Raw genomic sequence first — 19,553 nt, 5'->3', positions numbered from 1 at the left:
AGTTTACAACTGTAAAATACTGCAAACAACTAGAATGCCCAGACATAGGAGAATGGCTGAATAAACTATGGCACATCTATGCAGTAGAGTACTATGCAGCTGTAAAAAAGCATTCTGTAAACTGATAAGAAGTGATTCCTAGATATATTAAGGGGATAAACTGGATATTATTAATATACAATAAGGGTATTACATAATAAGATATAGTACTAAATCAAAGCACAAAAGAGTATCTAGAGTGTGCCACCCTTTCTGTAAGAAAGATGAGAAAATATGCACATATCTGCTCATTTGTACAAAAAAAAAGAGGAAAGAGAAATTAGAAATTAATGAGATTGGTTACTGAACAAGGAGTAGGTGGAAATGACATGGAAGGAAGAGAAAACAGGAATGGAATAAAAGGAATCAGGGGGATGACATCTCTCCAAGTATACCCTTTCACATAGTTCTGACTCTTAGAATCATGGTAATGTTTCACACCCCCTCAAAAACAAGTAGTTCAAATTAACCAGAATGTGAAGGGAACCCAAAACAAAATGCAAAGAGTAACCCAACTCTGTTACAAATGGAAAACGTAACCATAATGTAGGAGATAAGGAAGAAATAAACTAATCTAAATAACTTTGGAAAACAGTATTTTGCAAGGATAAAGACAAAAAGAACTGTATACAATATTGTACTCTGGTTAGTGAATTATTTTTCAGAAGAGTATGAGTTAGCAATTCCAAAACTACTTTATGTGTACACTAGGACTGAGCAAATAAGTAAATATATTGAAGAAAGTGGGGGAGGGGTGTAAAACAAATGAAAGAAGTATTTAATAATTACAAGAAAGAAAGGAAAGAAAACACCTAGAGGCCCAATAGTTATCTTTCCAATCCAAATTTCTACTTCTCACAAAAGATTTCTATTTAACTGAGAAATGGTCTATGAAAGACAGCATCCAAAAGCAATTTTTCATTTTATGAGACTCTACACCCTTTAAAAATACTACCTAATTAGTACCAAAAATAAAAATATTGAAACAGTGTTTCAGGAATTTCTTACTATAGAAAAATAGCATGATGGATATATATTCCCCTTATGAAAAAATATTTTTAAAAGATATATAGTATTTTAATTTCCCCCATTTTTCCCCCAAATATTAGTCAACTCTCATTTGAGGGAAAGTGCTCTGGAGATGTGCTTAAAGCATTTCATAAATGCAAGAATTTGGAAACGTTTCATAGTTCTTTATAAAATAGGGTAGAAATCTACTCCAAAGTTTCAAGGCTTTTGCAGGTCATTTCATTAATATCATTAAACTTTAACCAAGGACCTACCATGTGCTGGGAAGTACGTCAGGCATAGATTAAGGTTACCAAGCACCTAACACACAATAAACCTAACACAAAATAAATAAAGCACATAATACATAATAAACTGTTGAATGCTAATACAGTCTGCTGAATAAAAAGAAATTCTTACCGCAGGTCTCTTAACCTCACAGGAATAATTTCTATTTTACACTGAACAATTTAGTGTTGGCAGATGACCAGACAAGCCAACATTAGGAAGCCCTCTTCCCAGTTTATGCCTTCTTGCTTTCATATTAACATTAAGAATTGCGATTTTAAGAAATTACAGCAATGACAAAAACACAACGTGCACAATCAAATGTAATAAATGTCTTTCCAATAAGCCATCTAATGGTATAGTACCAAAAATATAAAAATACTAAATTTCAAACACAGAGGTTTTACCCCACACATAGACTCACTTAGGAAACGAAAGGCATGCTTTTTTCCACAAAAACATTGGTATTGTCAATACTGAAATTCAACTTACAAACTCAAATACATTAAAAAAAAAATACGCATATTTTTAGAGTTTAGCTAGCTAAACTCATACACAGAAACTGAAAAACTGAGGTGCTTCTACAAAAAAAATTACAGACTTAAGTTCAATATGCCTGAGGAATTATAATGAAGACTAAATCCGAGAAAATATCATGTAAATGATCTCAAACAAAAGAGAAAAAATTTTGTAAACAGTAGCTTTCCCTTTTCAGAAAAGCCTCAGTGTTCTGGACTTTGAGGTCAGAACTCAGACTCAAATTTTAGCTGCCTTATTTATTTATCATGTACTTCAGCTTAATACTAAACTGCTCCAATTCTTGGTTTTCTCATCTGTAGAATGGGATAAAACCACCTATTTCGAAGAGTATCTATGCGGACTAAATAATTTTTATAATTCCTGTTATTATTACTAAGAGCTAATGTTTACCAGGTAGCAAAACATATGATAAACCTATGGTAAATAAAACAACGTGGTGCCAGTACAAGAATGGACAAATGAATATTAGAAAAGAACAGAGAAGACAGACGCAGACCCACGTAAATATGGGCATCTAGTAAATGATAATAAAGAGGGGGAAAGCATGGTGTGTCAATAATTAGTGTTGAAATACATACTGAAGTATCTGCAGAAAAATATCTGGAATCTGCTTTGAAATAATTTAGACGCTGGGAGTGTGGGGACCATGAATAAAAATGTCTTTTTGTAGTTGACTTCCAACCAGCTCTACAAATTGCACTGGGTTAAAATCTCATAAGTCTTTTAATACACAGTTTCCTGTCTTACTGTTTTCAGTCTTACACACTGATCAAAACAAAAAAACTAAGAGTAAGATAGATAAGAAAATCAATATTTACTAGTTATAATCTAAGTAAGGTGGGATGATGAAAATGTCCTGGAATTAGATAGTGGTGATGGTTGTACAACCTTATGATGATACTAAACACCACTGAATTGTAATGTAAGAGTGAATTTTATGGTGTGTGAACTACGTCTCAATCATTTTTTAAAAAAAACTCCTTCTAAAGAACAAAAGAACTTGTTAGGAGTCTTATCTACCAGAGCAGAGAGTAAAAAACTAAAAAGTGGGCTTCCCTGGTGGCGCAGTGATTAAGAATCCGCCTGCCAATGCAGGGGACACGGGTTCGAGCCCTGGTCCGAGAAGATTCTCACATGCCATGGAGCAACTGAGCCCATGCGCCACAACTACTGAGCCTGCACTCTAGAGCCCGTGAGCCACAACTACTGAGCCCGCGTGCCACAACTACTGAAGCCCACGCACCTAGAACCCGTGCTTCGCAACGAGAAGCCACCGCAATGAGAAGCCCGTGCACCACAAGGAAGAGTAGCCCCCGCTCACCGCAACTAGAGAAAGCCTGCACTCAGCAATGAGGACCCAACGCAGCCATAAATAAATAAATAAATAAATAAATAAATAAATAAATAAATAAATAAATAAATAAATAAATAAAATGAAAAAAACTAAAAAGTGTATTTCCTGTCAAACACAGAGACACAGGTATTTGAAATAGTGTTCAAAGGAACATTAAAATCATAATGGAAAGAAAATGAAAAATTCGAATTGGACACTAAGGTATTTCTAGGCTGCCCCTAGAAAACAAAACAAAACAAACAAAAAACCTCATGAGAAATAGCAATATGTATTCCTGTAATTATTTTGCCTTAGGTGAAACAAAACACAATAATAAACACATAGAAGCCTGGAAGTTCGGCAAGAATGAGCATGTTAGTTACAGGGTTAAATGATCCAAATATATTTTCTCTAGTTTGTGCTTTAAGCCAAGAAAAAGGTAAAAGTATTGATATATAGCATCACTACTGTTTAGCAATCCCAGTATCCAGTCAGGCATAGTTTTGTAATAAAGTTTTTAAAAGCACAAATGCAGGTTACTGCATTAATTTATATCACCCACCAGCAGAAGAAACTTGGCTCAATTAAAGCTGCCACACTGAAATCTGGATATGCGGTACAACCATGTGTCAAAGGTAATTTAGTCTAGCAAGGTCTTTCAGCATAAAGATATTTTTTCAACTTTTTAAACATTTTACAATGGGAAAAAAGGTCAATTTTGTAACCCTGACTCCTTCAGGAAAAGACAGACAGGAAAATCTGACTTCCCCAGCAAGATAAGAAAACTGATTAGGAAGTGATTGTCTTGAAAAGCATGACCAGTTAGGGCAAACTAAAACAATAGTCCTGGAAAAGATTCAATTGCTTGCCCTATACAATAACTGACTCAGTTAAAAGAGGATAAGTAATGGCAGGATAAAGATTTTCATTTAAAAAAAATTTTTTTTCCTAAAATTGGATGAAAATCTTTTCTCCCTACTCATGACCTCACCTCTAGGAAGTACTGCATCTTACATATTTCTCAACATGACAATCCATCCTACTGACATATAGAAAAGATACGCATTTGATCCAACAATGAACGTCTAGCAATCCTTTTCATTTTTATTAATGTTAATTCGATAGGAAATAAACGAATACATTCCATTTGTTTAAAAATGTAAACATTACATATACAATTAATGTTCCCTTTGACCATTGTTCCCCATTCCATGGCAATTCTTTAAATCTAATCCAAACCCCACCTTGTGAGTTCTCTCATATAAGACTAGCAGAGACTAGGAGAGCAATTGGTTACCATTGTTGGCATTAGTCCTTTTAATCTTACTTGGGAGTTTAACAATGACCTTTTAAACATACATAATTTAGGGAATTTCCTGGTGGTCCAGTAGTTAGGACTCTGCGCTTCCATTACATGGGGCACTGGTTCGATGATCCCTGGTTGGGGAGCTAAATTCCCACATTCTTTGAGAATGAGCCCCCTAATAAGTATTTGGTGGTGTAATTTACCTTTTTTTTTCTTTTGATGCAACACAGCTTTATCTAGTCTTTCCAAAGCATTCAATTTAGCCTTCATAGAAACAGGAAGTCTTTCTTTTTGTATCAATACTCATAGTTGATGGGCTTATTTAATTATGTAATTACGATATCGAGTAAAACAAGTATGAACAGGATTGGAAATAAACACGATCCACCAGAAGAGAGAGGGCTTCCTACCCAGTCTCCCCCGGCCTTCAGAGCATCCAATGCATCTACCAACAGACTCTGCAGAGGCAGTAAGGCATGTTGGTTAATCTGGCAAACAGGTTAAGTGAGATTCAACTAAAAGAGCCCCTAGTGATAGAAATACATAGGCAGTACATATTCTGTGGGCCAGACACTTGAAGTGAATGAAATATTTGCGTGAAAATGATTTTGCTTTTCTGATATTTTTCTTCTGGCTCACCTTTTCCAAAGACTGGTTCTGATTTGAACTGGTTCAATGGGATTTTTTTTTTAAGACTTAATTCTTTTAGAGAAAAAAAACTTATTTATTTACTTTTGTAGCATACAAAGGTTCTGTTTTCACTGCTCTTTTGGACACTTTCCAGTTTCTCTGTGTCTCTCTATAAACATTCACGTTACAACCAAAGGCAAAAATAAAAAAGAAGGTGGATCTGATAATGACTCTCATATGTTTTCCTCCTTTAGCTTGCCCCAATCCTGCAGACTATATTCCTGAGGACAAAGCACTTCCTTCACCTCTCCTAGGTCCACGTCACCTGGAGTGTCCAACAGGAGAAGCTGGGAAATGACAAAGCAGAGGGAACCCTGCTGCCTTAACACTCGAAATCAGCACAATAGAATTTATAATTATATCCGCATGCCAATAAATACTAACCCAGGTGGTTACTACATACTCTGAAGTTGTAACATAATATTCAAATAACAAATATTTAAATTCTTGAAGAGCGTCTGTAGATTACGCCTCTAATAAATGCTCGGAGTCTGCATTTGCACCAGATTAATCAGAGAATGGAGATGTGTCGTTAAGAAGGAAAAAAGAGAATTAGGAAAGGGGATTATAGTTGGCTCACCTTTCCTTTCTTCTGTGTCAAGCTGATAATAAGAATACTCGTATGTTTCTCTGCCATTTCAAGTTGACAGTCTAACTAATAAATTTAAGGCAAATGACTCATTGCTCTTTTTATATTTTAAGCCTTAGGTGTGTACAAATTTAAAATTGCTATATCTTTCTGGTGACTTGAACTTTTGCTATTTTTGAAATGTATATCTTCTTTATGCTTCTTGCCTTAAAGTCTGTTTTGATATTGGGATAGACACATTATTTTTCAGTAGGTTAGCATTTGCTTGGTTTCTCTTTTTTTCTATCCTTTTACTTTGGACCATTCTATATACATATAACTAAGATATTTGTCTTAAAAGCAGCTTGTAGATGAATTTTATTGTTTTTCCATTATGAAAAGCTTTGTTTTTTAACTGAGTACTAAGTCCATTTGTATGTAATGTAATTGTTGATAAACTTAAGAATCATTCTACCGTCTTACCATTTGTCCCACCTGTTCTACATGCTTTCTTTTCTTGCCTTCTTTTGGATTATTAAGTGTTAAAATTATTATTATTCCATTTCCCCCTTTATTAGGTTTTTACAATCTTTTATTATGCTATTAGTGGTTATATTGTAGGGTCTGACAATACGAGCCCTAACTTACAAAAGCCTAATGTAAATTAGTATTTTTGACAGTTCCTGGACAGTGAAAGGACCTTAGAACACCAGCCCTTTCTAACTCACTATTGTTACTATTATTGTTGTGTGTTTTCATTCTGCGTTAATTTTAAACCTCATATAAAGCCAACTTTATTTAAATTTACCAACACATTTACTCTTTCCACTGAACTTCACTCCTTCCTACAACTCCACACTCCCATCTGGAATCATGGTCCTTTTACCTGAAGAATTCTTAGTATTTCTTTTAGTGCAGATACTGCTGATGACAAATTCTTTGTTTGGCTCAAAATGTCTTTTTTTCCTTAATTTTTGAAGGTATAAAATTCTAGACAGGCACTTTGAAGACAGCATTCCACTGTCTTCCAGCTTCCATTGTTCCTATCAAGGCTGATTGAATGCCCTTGAATTTAATGTGTGGTTTTTCTCTGGCTGCTTTAGGATGTTTTCTTTGCCTTTAGTTTTCATCAGTTTTACTACAAGGTGCCTAAGTGTGGTTTTCTTTGTATTTTTTCCCTTGCAGTACAAAGTATTTCTTGACATTGTGACTTGTATTTATAGTTAGTTTTCGAAAATTCTTGGCTATTATCTCTTCAAGTACTGCTAGTCTCTTGCTGTCAGAAACAATCTGTCTAGTTTCTCTTGATCTCATTTTTTAAAATGTATGAAGTATCGTTAAATGATCCGTTATATAATATATTAACACACTATGCATTTTAAGAGACTCTAATAATTGGGTAATGTCTTAACGGCTTATCTCAAGATAAATTATGTTCCAATTTGAAGGATCCTGCTTTTCTTTTTTTAAAAAAACAAATCTTTGGTAGGAATTTAAATTCAGTCCAATGTGTGCATAAAACCTACTTCATTGATACCTATTGCATAAGCTATTAATTGGCCATTTAGTACTTTTAAATGAATATGAGCATAAGTCTATAGGTTTTATGCAAACTTATGCACGAATTTAAATTTCTACTAAAAGATATGGATTCATGGTATGTTTAATATAATTTTTTGCTTTATATTTAAGGTTATTTCTATTTTTTAAAACTACATTAAGAAAAATGCTTTCTTTTCCTAATGGAAATAGAGCACTATACATCTTTGAATATATTTCAGGGAGCAACGTACACCATTATACATCAGGTAAGTAGAAATACAAGTAACAGTACCAGCACACCAGAGCTATTTTTTTCAAAGTACATCATATTGGGCTTCTAATACTCTCAGTGACCAAAGAGCCAATTATTAATTTGTTCATTTTCCAAGCATAGTAACTACTCAGTGTTTCTTGATGGGTCGTTCTGTTGCCTACTAAAGTTTCCTAAGTCTGGGTATATAGAAAACTGACAATGACTCATAAGAACAGCATCTAGGGCAAGAGGTACACTTACTAGGCTCCATTTCAAAGGTACCAAATGGTGGAATCAGAAGCATCTTCAGCTTAACCTATGAATTTAAATTCATCCTAATAATAAAATCCTTAATAATGACCTGCCATAAAATGAAATAATCTATTATACGCCATAAAAATATAAAGTCTTTTCTATTTATAATAGTCCTAGAAAACTATAAAAGTCTAACTTACAGAGTATCCATGGGCAAAATGAGTTTCTATATAAAAGTACATTTTCCAGGGAGTTCCCTGGCAGTCCTGGTTAGGACACCATGCTTTCACTGCTGAGGGCACGAGTTCAATCCCTGGTTGGGGAACTGAGATCCCACAAGCTGCATGGTGGGGCCAAAAAAAAATAAAAAGTGGGGACTTCCCTGGTGGCACAGTGGTTAAGAATCTGCCTGCCAATGCAGGGGACACGGGTTCGAGCCCTGGTCAGGGAAGATCCCACATGCCGCGGAGCAACTAAGCCCGTGAACCACAACTACTGAGCCTGTGCTCTAGAGCCCGCCAGCCACAACTACTGAAGCCCGCGCGCCTAGAGCCCGTGCTCTGCAACAAGAGAAGCCACCGCAATGAGAAGCCCGCGCACCACAACGAAGAGTAGCCCCCGCTCGCTGCAACTAGAGAAAGCCCATGCACAGCAATGAAGACCGAACGCAGCCAAAAATAAATAAAATAAAAATTTAAAAAGTCAACATTATAAAAATAAAAAGTACATTTTCCAGATAACTATATCTTTATCTTCCTAAAGTGCTAAGATGTTTTCTTACACGTTTATTTAAAATGTTAATATATTACATACTTTCCTACCTATTAAACCCAGGCATACTAAATATAATTGGGATTTTTGTTTATGATGAAGGTTTATCATCATGAAGATAAATTACTGCTTTGGGGGGTGACATAAGTATGCTTCAAGGTTGGAGGTGATTGGCCCCTGTGCATGAAGGGACCCAAGCCTACCGGCTGTAAAAAACCTGATAGCCAAGAACCAAGAATCTTCTTTCTTAAACACAATTAGACCTGATAATAATTTGATTGTAATCACTTCAAAATGTTCAATAAGAATATAAAGGAGGAAATAAATATAGGAAGCACGTTTATAGCTGGCCCATACAGTCAGTCAGTCAATCTTACCTTAACAAGCCTCTTCTCTTTATGGAGTAAAAAAAACTTTTAATATCACTGCCATAGGGATCACTGAGGGAAACAACTAGAGTTTAAGAACAAATTCATTTATAACTAGAAAATGGAACGATCGTGAAACAGAAGAGGCAAGTTGGCTTGCCTCTAAAGTTTCTCTCTGCCTGAGGATATAAAAATCTGCCAGTTAGAGGTATGCTCAGAACTAAGCAGCATGCTTATCTGATGACCCTTGGGAGAGCTCAGAACTATGGGGCACCTTCATGTGTCCAGTTCAAGTACTGCTCCTACCGGGGAGGTGGAACCATCTGCACCAAGGAGATTGGAGCTCAGATCAGGGACAAGGGAGGTGATGGAAAATTCTGAAGCATAAAGTAATGGAGCAGGCTGAGGGGAGCAAAGAGAGGAGGGAAGGGTCATTCAGCACCGAGGTACCTGGGAAGAGAGTAAAAGGAAGAGGGAAGCAAAAACCAGAGACAAGAAGATGCCAAAGAAAGGAACCAATTGTACCACTTAGCTGCCTGCTTCCAAGACCCAAAGCTATTAACAGAATAGGTCAGCTAAACTACAATTAAAGAATCTTTTAAGGATTAACCAGGAACCTAGTCACCAATGTAAATCTTACCTCCAAAATAAGTAGTTCTGAGACCCTCATGAATGAAAAAGTGAATATAAAATGACTGTTTTTAAATTACATTTTAGACTATTTGGTAGAAATGTTATGTTACGAATAATACTGTTTTTTTTTTTTTTTTTTTGGCTGAGTTGGGTCTTCGTTGCTGCCCGCGGGCTTTCTCTAGTTGCGGCGAGTGGGGGCTACTCTTCAATGCGGTGCGTGGACTTCTCATTGTCGTGGCTTCTCTTGTTGCAGAGCACAGGCTCTAGGCGTGTGGGCTTCAGTAGTTGTGGCACGTGGGCTTCAGTAGTTGTGGCTCACGGGCTCTAGAGTGCAGGCTCAGTAGTTGTGGCACATGGGCTTAGTTGCTCTGCGGCATGTGGGATCTTCCCTGACCAGGGATTGAACCTGTGTCCCCTGCATTGGCAGGTGGATTCTTAACCACTGCGCCACCAGGGAAGTCCCGAATAACACTGTTTCTTTAAAATACTTCCTTCAAATCAACTTTACTACATGAACAAAAGTCACCTTTGTTACCAAAAGGTAGATTACTTAATTTTTAAATTAAGTTAAAATCAGAAGTAATGACAACAGGATACAACAAAAGCTATTCTCTGACTTAAATATTTTCAATGGCTTTATTGAGATATAATTCATATACCATAAAATTCACTCATTTTAAGTAAAACAAGTCAATGATTCTGAAGAATTTAGAGTTGTACAACCATCATCACAATCCTTACATGTTTTTATTATATGAGTTGTCAGTAGACAATAAAACAATCCACTTCTCTCAAGGGCAACTGTACGCAGACAATTGAACTCGTATTTAAACAGAAGCACTATCTAAAGACCGTGCCTGAGAAGCAGGCCTCCAGCAGAGGCTGAGAGCTCAGCAGGGACCCTGTCAGGCTTCTCTTCCTTTTTCTCCAGTGCCCTTGAGCAGTGGGGTTTTCTAATGGCTTTTTAGGAAACTACTGAGGCAATGCTGGTGACACTCCATTCATTCATCACTAAAGTATAAAAATATTTCATGTCGTTGAGTGTCATAGCAAGGTCTCCATTGACAGCCACGGACTAAAATCAAACTTTTTAAATCATACGCATAATACACTTTAGCATTTTAATGATCGAGATATCCTCACCACTTTAAAAGTGAAGAAACAGCAGATGGTGTGTACTATTTGAATGAATGGGAGCGACTTGAGTGAACTGTGTCTGTAGCTGCTCAATACTAGGAGTAGTAATTCACTTAATTACTACTAACCTAAGAGCCTCTGTTGCTAAATTAATCAGGATTCCTGACAATTCTCTCTTCAAACTATTTCTGAATATATCGTAGGAAAAATGCTTTTGCATTTTATATTCAGATATTTCTTACCCTAACGAGCTTATCCTCTTCTCAGTCTTCAAAACACGTATCCCCCGGGGATACGTTCCAGGACCCCAAGTGGATGCCTGAAACCACAGATAGAACCGAGCCCTATATATACATTCTTTCTTGAACACTGGGATCATTACTAAGTAAAATAAGCATCACTTGAACACAGTACTGTGATACCTCGACAGTCGATCTGATAACTGAAACTTACTAAGTGACTAATGGGCTGATAGCATACAGTGTGGATAAGCTGGACAAAGGGATGATTCACATCGCAGGCAGGAGGAAGCAGAACAGTGAGATTTCATCACACCGCTCGGGATGGCGTGCAATTTCAAACTTATGAATTGTTTGGAATTTTCCATTTAATATTTTCGGACCATGGCTGACCGCAGGTAACTGAAACTTTGGAAAGGGAAACCACGGATAAGGGGGGGACTACTGGAGATTTTAATTTAAAGAGTTTTTGTAATCCATTTAAAGCCTCCAGCCTCGAGCAATCTCTTCCTGGCTCTGTGATGATACAGCTATCTCCTGGATGGAAGGCATCCCTAAGGAAGTGGTGTTTGGGTTGAGGCCTGAAATATTAGTATGATAATCTGGACAGGGCCAAGGTGAGGGGTGGGGAATGAGAGGAGAGTAGTCGTTGGCAGAGTTAGCAGCTGTGCAAAAAGACTCCCGTGATTGAGAAAACACATTTCAGTCCTCAACTCAGACATCACTTCCTCAGGGATGCCTTCCATCCAGGAGCCCCCGCTACCACCAGTCAGGCCCCTCTGCTATGTGCTTCACAACATCCTACATTTTTCTTCTTCAGAAGCTTATGTTTAATGATAAAATTCTGATGGGATAATTAATGTCTATCTCTTGGCTTCGATTCTATGCTCCTGGAAGCTTTGAATTTTGTTCATCCTGCAGCCCCCAGCACATAATAGGCACTCCGTAAATATTTATTAAATAACTATTTGTTGAATATTTTTGAATAGCCACTGCACAGGGGGACACAGCAGTGAGCAAAACACACATAGCCCCTGTCTTGGAGCTTATACCCTGGGGAAGGAGGATGGGTGGAAGAGGACAAACGAAAAAGAAGAAAACAAAAAATTAATGTGTAATGACAACTGTGGTAAGAATTTGACTATCATCCTTACTCCCCCCTGGACACTACCAGGAATAGAAGACAATGATTTTTCATGAAGCTTTGCTTTTCCTTCATCTATTTAGCACATTACATGTCCCTTCTACTTTCTGTTCCTCATCTTAATAAATCCCAAGTGATCAAACCAAAGTCAGACACCTTCAGGTTGTCAAAAATAGGCTGCATTAGACACTGGCTGAAAGTCCACCTGCCTGCAAATGTCTGGGGAAGACACCTTCCAAACTGAAGAAAGGCTAATGGTTCTAAACTGTTGTTTTCTAGGCACCAGGGTTAATAGAACAATTTTGGGGACAGAGCTTGCTAAAAGGAAGGGCAATTATCAGCAAAGGATACCACAACCAAATAATACTTTTAAATTCTTCCAACACACATTTTTCTAAAGGGGCAGGTGGATTATAAAATATAACCTTCACTAATGCTACTAATATTTCACTTCTAAAAACATTACTTTTTATAATCCCCACCATGTCACCTTTTAGTGACACGTTAGTATCATTAGTTTCGGTAAACATTAATATTATTGGAAAAAAAAGTCTAAGTTTAAAATCTGTTCAAAATTGTATAGCTAGAACTTAAGTGGTTCTCTAGTGATATACGTGACACCTCTAAGTTACCTTTAAAACTAAGGAAAAAATAGTAATAGCCAGCATCTATTGAATGCCTACTATTAACAGGAGCTATGCTAAGCGCTTCATGTGAGTTTTATTAAATCTTACAATAAACATATCTAGGGGGTGTCATCATCCTTGTCTTATAGTTGGCAACTGAGGCTTGGATGAAGTAACCTGATCCAAGGCAACTGTGTGATCCTACGGTTAGTCCACTGCTGGGGCCAGTGCCTACTCAGTGACATTTGGGGAATGGCCTATTCCACTGTAAAACAAAGGGTCAGAAGCAATGGGGGGAATTCTCTTTGACATGCTTTTGCAGTGAGTTTTCCAGTGGATGTTAGGTTCCTGTTAAGGGCTGAATTATGTTCCCTTAAAATTCATATGTTTGAATCCTAACCCCCAGTGCCTCAGAATGTGACCCTATTCTAAAAAGTGGGATCTTTAAAGGTGTAAGTAAGTTAAATGAGGTCATTAGGGAGGGCTCTAATCCAATATGACTGGTGTCCTTATAAGAGGAAATTTGAAGACAGACACTACACAGAGAGAAGACAATGTGAAGATGATGTGAAGACACAAGGAGAAGACAGCCATCTACAAGCCAACGAAAGAGATCTCAGAAGAAATCAACCCTGATGAAACCTTGATCTTAGACTTCAAGCCTCCAGAACTGTAAGAAAATAAATTTCTATTTAAGCCCCCCAGTCTGTGGAACTTTGCTGCAGCAGCCCTAGCCAGCTACTAACGGTTCGTAAGTCACGACTGCTCACACCCCATGAGCTTGATGACAGTCATGGCTCACCCACGCCGTTTTTAGACTGTCAATGACAACTATTCAAGTAAACTTATGTTCCCATCTCACTAGGCAAGAAAATTCGTGCATTAATATGTAGAGACTAAGTAGGAGGGAAACAGCAGTGAGAAAAAGTTTAAGTACAGACATTTTATTCCTCTCATCTTCTACCCCCAGAAGGTAAGATGCCCCCGTAGGAAAATGCACATGGAGTGATTATCTCGGTTATAATACATACCAGGAACACACTGCCCATCGGCCAAGGTGGTAGTGTGATCAGAGCAAGAGCTTTAATGGGACACAGGGAGGGGAGGAGACGAGGCATGCCCAGGACAGAGGATGAAGAAAGAGAAGGTGACAAGAGTAAGATGGATGCTCAGGGGGTGGGAGCTGGGGGTGGAGTGATACACAGGGTGCGGCTGCAGTTCTCTTGTGGGTGAGGGGAAGAAGAACAGCAGGGGGCCCAGAAAAAACTTTCCTTTGCTTCCTCCCCACACCCTTTTATTAACAGCCAAACTTTAGAAGTGATGGGGCAGGAGGAAGAAAAAAAAAAAAAAAAAAGGGACAGGTTAGGAGAGTGAAAAACTGAGACACCTTCCCTGCCCTTCTTTACTTCTTTTTAGTATTTTTTTCTCTAGTTCACTCTATTCCCCACCTTTCCCTCTTCCAAAATATCCTATATAACAGATATCTACACTGCCTACCAACTTCTTGTTTTTGGTCCAAAGAAAGGCACGTGGTGCAAGGAGAGAAAGTGCATGTAAACAGGGGCTGACCATAGGAAATGCTCACACCTCCACTACCTCCTAATGACCATACTTTGACTGCATCAAACTCATCAGCCAGTAACATATTTGTACATTGCTTGTAGGAAATGACCTTGGGTTGTCTGCCAAGGACAAACCCTCCTGCGCTGCTTGCCCATCCAGCTTAGAGCAGTGGGCATGTTTGAACTTTGTGACCAGGGAAGGTCCCTGGCTCACGGTAAGCCAAAAAGTCTCTTCCCTAGGGGTCTGAACTAGATAGCTAGTCAGTCTCCAGGGGTTGCAGGGAACATCAGATGTTGGTTGGCTTGAGGGCTGAGGTTGGTTTGAGTACCACATAAATGCATAAATTCTGTCCCATATAACACAGAAACAGAGACAGCCAAAAGAAGAGAAGACTGTAGGAGCTGTACGGGGGGAAGTGGTGGTCAGATACCACCCGCCGCAAAAGTAATCTCAGATCCTGAACAAATCCATTTCTTGGTTTTGTTCCCTTGAATTCCTAATAAAAATTTGTTTGCATAAACTGATAGGTTTGTATTTGCAACCAAAGAATTGATGAAATAGTGATAATTTACTAAGCACCTTTAGGTATATTATCTTATTTGAGATTCACAACACCCTAAGGAAAAAAAGTGGGCAGTTAGTTTTACTCTTGTTTTACAGTTTATAAAGTAGAGGCTCTGGGGCGTTGTGGCCCCCAATGAACCAGCCTCCTGGGATGGAAACCCTTGTGAAGCCCCTTCTCATGTTAGTTCTACGTTTGGATGTGTGACCTCCTTAGACCAATGGGATATTAGCAAGCTCAGTGACACAAGCAGAGGCTTGATAAGCCCTTATACATTGGAACTTGTCGTCTTAGCACCCTGAAAGGATGCTAAGGTATCCAGGAGAGAGACAGGCCCCAAGGAGAGGCCTTGTGAGATGAGACAAGTGGACAGAGATGCCACATGAAGGAAAACTGAGATGCCCCCAGGCAAACCCCCAGCTGAATGTTGCCACATGGATGACCCCAGCCAACAGAAGAAAAGGGCAGAAGAGCCGCGTGGCTGACCCATAGAATCGTGAGCTATTATACGTTGTTGTTTTAAGGCGTTAACTTTTGGGACAGCTTGTTACACAGCAACAGATGAAACAGATGTTATGTAACTTCTCCTATTATCTAAAAGCTAATAAATACAGCCTGAATTCAGGTCTCTTGACTCATGTCAGTGATTTATTCACTGTTTCAAGATGTAACTGAAATTGGAGAAAAATAACTCCAAAGTTTCATAAGCTTCACTTAAACAATAGAAAATGAATTTTAGCTCAGAACATTCAACTGTGAAATTATCCTGTCAGCATATAAATGAATTAAAGATATACGTATGTAAATGTGGACAGGTAGGAGAGTGTGACTGAAATACTTAGCATGTTACACAATGTCTAATGCTTTTCTCCTTTGTATTGAAAGAATTTTAAAACTACCAAAGACAGAACATACAATAATGCTCGCAGTGGTATTATTTCTAATGGCAAAAAAACAACAATGACAAAAATTACCCAATGACAGAAAAAAGGACAAATTATGATATATTCATGCAATAGTGAAAATAAGGAACTAAAGTTTCCTATATCAATGTGGATAAATCACAAAGCATCAAGTTGTGGGAGTGGAGAGGAGAAGTGGAAGAACACATACAGCTTAATATCATTTATATAAAATTCCCCAAACACAAGGCTCAGCAACATATTGTCGAGGGATATATGTGTAACAACAGCAATAATGAAAATCAAGGGACGAATAAGTACAATATTCAAAATCACAGACTCTCTTGAAGGGAAGGAGGCAGGAGAGGATACACTTGGAGAAAGGCAGTGAGGGCTCCAAAGACATTCGTCACGTTTCATTCCTTAATCTAGGTGGTAGATAAATGCGTGTTTGTTTTTCAGCAAGCTATACTGCATATCCGTGGTAAATAGCTTTTCGTGTCTATAAAATAGATGACACATTTCAGAAAATAACCACAAGAATCAGCAAAAGAAAATTAGACTGTCTCCAGCAATTTGTGCTTTATATCATCCAGAAATTAACCTAGCTTCCAAACGCTCAGTAATTTTATTTTTAAAGCATTTTTAAAAGCACACTACAGACGTAGCTACGCTCCCCATAACACAGCAATAACAGCAAAGCTTCCTATAGCTCTTAACTCACATTAAAATGGCTACCAAAGGAAAAACAGATATTTAAATTTAGTGCTTAAAATATTTCATTCAGTCCTTTTCATGACTTTTTGGGACCTGCCTACGTAACACCTACCTTCTCACAAACAAAATTCCCTCTGAACTCAGCACAGGTGCCTGTCCTTCAAAGGGAGGGCTTAGTGAATGATCTAGACCTTTCATGAATTTGTCTGCCCTGGATACAGCTCCCGGAAAGGACTGCACTGTGTACTAACAGACCCATACTCCTCCCTGGCCAGAGTTGACTATATTAGGAATGGACAGCTAACCCAAAGCCAACCAGTCCCGGTCTGACACCTGCCTACCTCTCCAGCCTTGTTCTTACTGTCCTCTCCCTCAAAATCAGTGTGGTTGGTGTATCTTTCTGTCAGAGCACCTAACACAATTCACAAATAATTATACATTTATTTCAATGATTACTCACTAATGTCTAACTTCCCTCTTAAACCATAAGCTCCGCTCATGGTGGGAACAGGTCAGTTATTGCTCATTATTGTATTCCACCGACTAGCACAGTTCCTGACACAATTCCTAAAAACAGGCATTTAATAGCTTGTGGGGTTTTTTTTTTAAGAGGAAGAAACGATTTTAATATTATGCCCCCCTTTCTCTAAAGCTTTTTGGGCATCCCTTGGAGATGCTGTGGATTCAGTTCCAGACCACTGCAATAAAACAAATAAAATGAGTCACAAAATTTTTTGGTCTCCCAGTGCACAGTTGTTTACACTAAACTGTAGCCTATTAAGTGGGCTGGCATTATGTCTAAAAAATGTACATACCTTAATTAAAAATACTTCCTGGGCTTCCCTGGTGGCGCAGTGGTTGAGAGTCCGCCTGCCGATGCAGGGGACACGGGTTCGTGCCCCGGTCCGGGAAGATCCCACATGACGCCAAGTGGCTGGGCCCGTGAGCCATGGCTGCTGAGCCTGCGCATCCCGAGCCTGTGCTCCGCAACGGGAGAGGCCACAACAGTGAGAGGCCCGCGTACCGCAAAAAAACAAAACAAAACAAAACAAGAACTTTCTTGCTGAATATACAGCGGAGAAAAGACAGTCTCTTCAGCAAGTGGTGTTGGGAAAGCTGAACAGCCCACATAAATCAATGAAGTTAGAACACTCCCTCACACCATGCACAAAAATAAACTCAAAATGGCTTAAAGACTTAAATATAAGACATAACACCATAAAACTCCTAGAAGAGAACACAGGCAAAACATTCTGAAATAAATAGTACCAATGTTTTCTTAGGTCAGTCTCCCAAGGCAATAGAAATAAAAGCAAAAAGAAACAAATGGGACGTAATCCAAACCTATGAGCTTTTGCACAGCAAAGGAAACCATAAACAAACAAACAGACAATCTACAGACTAGGAGAAAATCTTTGCAAACCATGTGACTGACAAGCGCTTAATTTCCAAAATATACAAATAGCTCATACAACTCAATGACAAAAGAACAAACAACCCAATCAAAAAATGGGCAAAAGACCTAAGTAGACATTTCTCCAAAGAAGACAAACAGACGGCCAACAGATACATGAAAAGATGCTCATCATCGCTAATTATTAGAGAAATGAAAATCAAAACTACAATGAGGTACCACCTCACACTGGTCAGAATGGCCATCATTAAAAAGTCTACAAATAACAAATGTTGGAGAGGGTGTGGAAAAAAGGGAACCCTCCTATGCTGTTGGTGGGAATGTAAATTGGTGCAGCCACTATGGAAAACAGCATGGAGGTTCCCTAAAAAACTAAAAATAGAGTTGCCACATGATCCAGAAATCCCACTCCTGGGCATATATTTGGAGAAAACTATCATTCGAAAAGATACATGCACCCCAATGTTCATAGCAGCACTATTTACAATAACCAAGACATGGAAACAACCTAAATGTCCATGAACAGATGAATGGATAAAGAGGATGTGGTATATATATACATATATGATTTTATATATATATATATTTTTAAAAACATCAATACAATGGAATATTACTCAGCCGTAAAAAAAAGAATGAAATAATGCCATCTGCAGCAACATGGACAGACCTAGAGATTATCATACTAAGTGAAGTAAGTCAGAAAGAGAAAGACAAATACCATATGATATCACTTATATGTGGAATCTAAAATATGACACAAGGGAATTCCCTGGCGGTCCCGTGGTTAGGACTCGGTGCTTTCACTGCCAGGGCCCAGGTTCAATCCCTGGTCAGAGAACTAAGATCCTGCAAGTTGCGTGGCGTGGCCAAAAAAAAAAAAAAGAACTTATTTATGAAACAAAAAAAGACTCACAGACATAGAAAACAAACTTGTGGTTACCAAAGGGAAAGAGGGGAGGGGAGGGATAAATTAGGAGTTTGGGATTAGCAGATACAAACTACTATATATAAAATAGATAATCAACAAGGTCCTACTGTATAGCACAGAGAACTATATTCAATATCCTGTAATAAACCACAATGGAAAAGAATATGAAAAAGAATAAATACATACATGTATAACTGAATCACTTTGCTGTACACCAGAAAGTAACACAACACTGTAAATCAACTATACTTCAATTAAAAAAAAAAAACTTTATTGAGACTTCCCTGGCAGTCCAGTGGTTAAGACTCTATGCTTCCACTGCAGGGGACGCAGGTTTGATCCCTGGTGGGGGAACTAAGGTACCACATGCCGCATGGCACAGCCAAAACAAACAAACAAGCAGAAAACAACAAAATACTTTCTTGCTAAAAACTGGTAACCATCATCTGAGCCTTCAGTGAGTTGTAGTAGTAACAAAGATCACTTATCACAGATCACCGTAACAAATATAAAGTTTGAAAGATTGCAAGAATTACCTAAATGTGACACAGAGACATGAAGTGAGCAAATGCTGCTGGAAAAACGGCACCAATACATTTGTTTGACGCCAGGTTGCCATAAACCTTAAATCTGTAAAACAACGCAATATCTGCAAAGGACAATAAAATGAGGTATGCTTGTATTTTTGTTTCACTTATACGGAAATATACCCACTTTGGGCAGA

The 19,553-nt window shown here is 38.1% G+C and overlaps 1 protein-coding gene across 3 annotated transcripts in view; it reads right to left on the bottom strand.

Moving 5' to 3' along the window:
* INPP5F (inositol polyphosphate-5-phosphatase F) overlaps positions 1–19,553 on the bottom strand; it is a 92,554-nt gene that overhangs the window by 53,149 nt on the left and 19,852 nt on the right. The window lies entirely within an intron of this gene.

Source organism: Delphinapterus leucas, chromosome 16, assembly GCF_059928025.1.
Source record: "Delphinapterus leucas isolate spDelLeu-1000000601 "Yukka" chromosome 16, BTC_Dleu_Yukka2, whole genome shotgun sequence".
Classification (NCBI taxonomy): Eukaryota; Metazoa; Chordata; class Mammalia; order Artiodactyla; family Monodontidae; genus Delphinapterus; species Delphinapterus leucas.
Note: the sequence above shows the minus strand (reverse complement) of the source record. Positions and strands in the feature narration are given on the sequence as shown.